This window comes from Lissotriton vulgaris, unplaced genomic scaffold (assembly GCF_964263255.1).
Source record: "Lissotriton vulgaris unplaced genomic scaffold, aLisVul1.2 SCAFFOLD_468, whole genome shotgun sequence".
Classification (NCBI taxonomy): Eukaryota; Metazoa; Chordata; class Amphibia; order Caudata; family Salamandridae; genus Lissotriton; species Lissotriton vulgaris.
This window is the reverse complement of record NW_028241185.1, coordinates 1,175,598-1,181,597: the sequence shown is the minus strand read 5'-3', so window position 1 is coordinate 1,181,597 and position 6,000 is coordinate 1,175,598.

Here is a 6,000-nt window from a genome sequence, read left to right as displayed (position 1 = left end):
CATCCTCAGTAGATCCATAAACTTATCCTAAAGTAACCATTTCATCATTTATCTTACATTCCACCAAAGACCCATCTGCCCCATTGATCTTCCATTTTTCTCTTAACTATGACATCATTTCTTCTAGAGAGTATAACAAACCTGCTAGCCTTGCCCCCCTGTTTCATATGTGCAATCAAAGGAAGCCCCAGCTGCTCCAGCAAGGACCCCCTTGTCCCCTCTACATGCGTCTCTTGCAGACATACAAGCTCGAGTCGCATTGATCTTAAAGTAGCTGAGACTCGTTGTCTTTTAAGATGATCGTTCAGCCAACTCACATTAATCGAGGCAATCCGTATACTAATTAAAAGACATCAAATACCTGTCCCAACCAGTTGTCCACTAAATCAGTATTCAAATTCCCCTTCCTCCATTCTGAGTTCCCTGTTACTTTACTTTTGATCAATCAGTTTGCTACACCTCCTGTGTCCACCCACAAATCTCAGATGCCGTGCTGTGCTGTACCATGTATGCCCTCGATCCTCCCTCGAAAACCCCCACCCCTCAGATCGCTCCCGTTCAAGCCCCCACTTCCCCCCTTACAGGCAAATAGGTCAATAATGACCATTGTGTGACAGCTTAAGCCTGCAGCAAGTTGTAACTCCCCCCTCCCCTTGTATCCACCCTTTGTGCCCCCCTAGATCTCAAATGCCAAACTTCTAACTAACCCTATTCTCCCGGCAGGACCCCACCCTTATCTCCCTTCTGCTCCTTCAGCTCTGCCAAATAAAGTTGGGCCTTAATTTCAGAAAAAAACATTCTAACTTGCCCCTTGACTATAACTTTAAGCCGGGCTGGATCCAATAAATAGGCCTCACAACCAAATCCCTGAAATGGAGCTATCAGTTGTCTTAGCCTCCACCTCCTTTCCACAGTGGCATGGCAAAAGTCTGGGCGGGCAAAAAATGAAGTACCATCAAATGCCCGTCTGGGATCAGGGATTGCCTTGTCCATGATTTCCATCCTGAGAAGGTAGTTGCCAACGTACACAAGGATTGCCCTAGGTCTTTCAGCTTGAGACGTCCCTTGCACTTTCCTTTGGGTCAGGGGGAACCGGTGTGCTCTCTGCAACTCCTTCTCCCAGTTGCAGGAAGCCATCTCGGGAAAGGCCCCTTTCAGCAAGGTGATGACAAAAGACCTGACGTCCTGGCCTTCAGCCCCTTCAGCCCCCCCCCAGTAGCCTAATGTTATTCCACCTCTGGCGGTTCCCAAATCCTCAAGCTTCCATTGGACATCCTCCACCACCTTCTCTTGTGCTTCTTTGAATGTCTGCCACGTGCTAACACCCCCTCTAGTCTTCCCGTTATTTCCTCCACATGGGTAACCCTATCAGCCATATCCTCATATAATTTATTCATCTTTCTGAGAGAGCCCTGTATTTTCTTTGTTGTCTGCTTTGCTCTCCGGCTCTCTGACCTTGCTTCTTCTGGCATCTGTTTCAAAGTAGTATAGAGGAGTTCCAATGAGGGAGTCTGAGGTGGGCTGCTCGGGTTATTCTGTCCCGCTTGCCCGTTTGTTACACCATCTTCCTGATATAGCTGGGATGTGGCTGAGTAATCCCAAAGAAGTTTTCTACCAGCATCCGTATTTGAAGGACTGACTGTCGATTTGGATTTCGATTTGGGCCTTTTCTTCTGGTGATTAGTCCTATGGACAACGGGCGCCCTCTGCACCGATGAGCTCTCCACTGAGTCTGAGTCACTGGATAGACAACCCTCGCTTGAGAGAGAGGAGTCTGTGTCGTCATTGAGGGAAAAAAACAATCCCCATCGGGTGAGCCAGTGATTGCTTTAGAATGACTAGGTCCTTGTGTTTGCTTTGGGATTGCCACCCCTAAAGCTACTAGAGGGGTTACTGGAAGGATAACTGGAGGGATTACTGCCTGGTTACTCAGTTTAACACTAGCGGGATCGTTCTCATCCCCCGCCACCTCCCCAGCAATATCCAACTCAGGGCCCCAAGCATTCTTTTTCACATTGTTTATGTCCAAGTCGCTGAGAACAGCGCTTCCTACCTCCAGACTCTGTGTATGCTCGTGGTCTGCCTATTCCATCCATGAGCTCACCGCTTGACTCCCTTTGTCTATTGGAAGACTCAGGTTGAGGCTGCAACATTGTATCCTTGCGTAACATCTTTTCAAGATTTCCAGCGTTGTCAACTGCAGAGGTTCCCGCTGGCTCTGCCGACATCACGGAGAAGGATTCAAGCAAGGTAGGTTGCCGCAGTATGTTTTCCCTGGGGTTACTGCTGCCAACCTGTCTAATCTTAGTGGTTTTCCGGGTTGTGCCGCCGGTATCCTTGTTGCCGCCACTAAGAACGGTACTGCGCTGCCAGTGTCCTCTGTCTCACCCAGTTTTTTAGAGATCATTCTGCGGGGCTGCCCTGCACGTTGCAGGGATGTAGCCGGTGCCGCCGCAACCTTCTGCGTGTCCTTAGATTCATTTGGATCCTTCTGATCCTTCTTCTCCTTCTGCTGTTTGGGTACCCTCAACGCCATACTCCCTTTGACACTCCTCCGTCGAAACACCCTCAATGCTCGGCCAATCCTATGGTGCACAAATATCGCCAACGCAGCCACCTGACTAGGCCAACGTCGCAACAGATCGTGGTCTTGTGCCCAGATAGGCAATCGTTTTAACCAAATGGGGACAAGCAACATCCTTTACATCCCTGCTAGATCAAAGTGAGGGGGGGAGAGAGATCTGCAACTTCTTGCTATGGCTGGTCAGCGGCCATCTTACCTCTACGATCAGACCACCCACTCTAAATTGGTCTGATGTTCTTTATCTGACAGGTCCCACTTCTTCTTCTGTCCTTCAGAGTGAGCTTTCCAATAGCGGAGCCAGCGGGTTATACTATTGGAAAGATGATCGCCTTCCTGACTCATAACAGAGTGGATGGACCGAGTGTGGCAGACAGGTCACTCTGCCGTGTTTGTGGCAGAGTACCCTGTCCGTCAAACTCTAAATCGGGTACAAAGTCTTTGTTTGCCAATTGAGACTCCCAAAATAGTAGAGTTCAAGTTCTTGGAAACCAGGACACCAGATGTCGTGCTGCATATAAAGGTAAGAGGTATTTCAGAAACGAAATCACACCAAGCACAAAATAAAGATTAAAAAAGTCATTTGATACACTGCTCTAAATAGAATATTTTCACGTTATTCTTTTGAGCAGAAAATGTCAGCTTGCTAAACCGTTTTTTCGTGATTTACATTTATTATCTACTTATCCCTTGTTAAGAAGTGCTTACCATGTTCATGCTGAGCTCCAGGGAGGACAGACAGCCTCCACCCTATTCATAACACAAAACAAAAAACACCCACAATGGGCCAGCAACAAAAAATACAATGTCAACATCAACTCCAGGCTGTGGTTCCACAGCTGCTGTTATCAGTGTGTTCGTTACTTCATTTCACCCTGTGACCAGGGTGTTAGCCTCACCCTTCCTCTCCTCACTCCCCGCAATTTGGTTTCCTTTATTTCAAGTAAAGCAGTGTACTTTTAAAAAGTGGCTACGTACATTATATACATACCATTGCACTGCCAAACCTTTGGATGCATGCGTAATTGTGCGCCACTCTGAGCTTCTGTGTTCCCTTTCTAGTGAGGTCTGTCCGCCAATGAAATTCCAGTTAATCAGCTACAAATGGTTTCTACAGTATCCAGTTGCAGTTTATGGGTTTTTGAACCTTGGACTTTCTATAGGGGCCTTATTCACAAAACCTTTGCACGTTTAAGTGTGCAATAAAGTTGAATTGCTGGTTGGGAGTTCGAGATACGAATTCACAGATTTGTGATTTCCTTAGTGGCAGAGTCATGATTTGCAGATTTTCAACTTACGAGTGGGGAAAATGTGCAAGCGTGGCCACTTTTACACAGCTGTAAATGTATGCATGGGGCAGGAAAGGGGGCGGTAGCAGTGGCAAATGGTTGGAGCTCGGAGTTTTTCAATATTATGAAATATTTCCAAGTGGAAGAAAGCACACTGTGGGATCACTCTCCCTAGGAGATATCGGGAGGAAGTTCACACCTCGAAATCTATGATTTCTGTAGATTATCATGTTTACTCAGAGTTTTCAGAATACCTTAAAAGTCAATAATGTATGCAAATCGCAAACAGAAAATTATAACACCTAACTATTTAATGCTTTCTGGCTCGACATTCCAACGGTTAACAGAAATTACCAACTGAAACCAAAAAAAAAGTTTCAAGCTCTCCACAACCAGTTCAATATGCAGTCCAGCAGATGTCCCAGAGCCCAACAAGATAGAAACTGGATACACTAGGAAGGTTGTGCAACAAATAAACTGGAATCTCCTCAAAGGTTGTCTCGCTTATGGACTGAGCGGCATAGAGGGGTCATCGGGTGCAACCCTATATTAGATGGAGACCCAGTTCTACTGCGGATCTCTCTAACCCCCATCTTAACCTTCTGACTAACACCATTTTCTGGGTAAGACCCAGGTGTGCTGAGGTAATAATCCAACGCTGTCATTGGCTCCTAATAGCATTTAATACATTCAGTCTCATGGTGGGAGTGTAGCAGTGCTCTCCTTTGACTTACAGCCCTACTTTTTTATTTATTTTTTTAGTTTTAGTTTTAGTTTTAGAGTTTTATATAGTGCAAACTAGACCCGAGACAGCAGAGCGGTTTACATGAGCACCCAATTCATTACAGAAGGACACAGTTATTGGTCCAAGCCCTACATGGTCCAAGAGAGATTAAAAATACAATTGCAGGACTGAGCTAGAACAGGTGGTCTTCTTTGTGTGAAGAAAGGACCATGATTCATTTAACAGCACCCTCCCCCTGTGTCATCTTTCCCTAAGTTCTCATCAGAGTCCCTCTTCTTTAAATTGTTTTGCTATTGCATTTATGTAGCGCTTCTTAGCCCAGACAAAATACCACAGCACATTTTAAGGAATAGCTCCTCAGCAGGACCGACAGGTGGGTGCAAAAACCTATAGTAGCTCTGTGCACTTTAGGAGTTATGTGCCAGAAAGTCACTTTTTTAACAAAATGTAGAGACAGCCTTAAATGAGAAATGCATAAAAGGACCAGGTAAGTTGCTCAACAGTGAATAAGTGGCTTAGAACTCACCTTCACAGGGGACGACGCTTGCAAGATGTTGGTCCAGCAGCCAAGGCTTAGACGCCTTTCCCAAGTGCCGCAAATCCTGCACCGACAGAGCTGGCCGCCTGTTTGAAAGCACTAGCACTAGAACAGCAGTGCCAGCCTCCTATATTAACTTTCTTAGCAGTGTTTGAGCAATCTGGTCAAAGGCCAGGCTGCAACAGACTCATCGTGCTCCTCTTGGTGGTTAATCAGTGCTGTTGGTGAAATAAACTGCAGGCGGCTTGATTGTGTGCAAAGTACAGCTCAGGCGTTGGCTTGACTGAGCAGTCTACTGGCTGCAAACTACTGTACACCACTGATTGTGCCAAAGGTAATGTGCATTCAAATGTATCTACATTATACTGTTTTTGTACTGTCCCCTGCCAGTTACCATCATTAGAATGCACACGCCTGATTATATTGCTTATTCTGCACACGGCTGTGTATCCCCATCATACTGCTTTCACATTCCTCACATAGCTGAAATCATCACTCAGTTGCAATCTCTTCATCACAGAAACCTATCTAACACCTACCTGAACACACATGCTGATGTTCTCATCCCTTGAAGTCAAGAGCAGGACTTGCTGTCATCCATAAGTCTTCCTGGTTGTGCATTCAATGTGATCAAGCGTTAGACATGACACCCTTGGTGTGGTCTTCCCCCAAACCTTTTGCCTTCTCCGGTCCTGTTTTCTGAATTTTGTTGTCTGTAGGACTCTGTGCACTTTACCAGTGCTAAAGTGCTTGTGCTCTCTCCTTGAAATATGGTAAAATTGGCCTAAACCTAATGGGCACATTTAATTTATTGTGAGTTCCTAGTATATGGTACTACATGTACCCA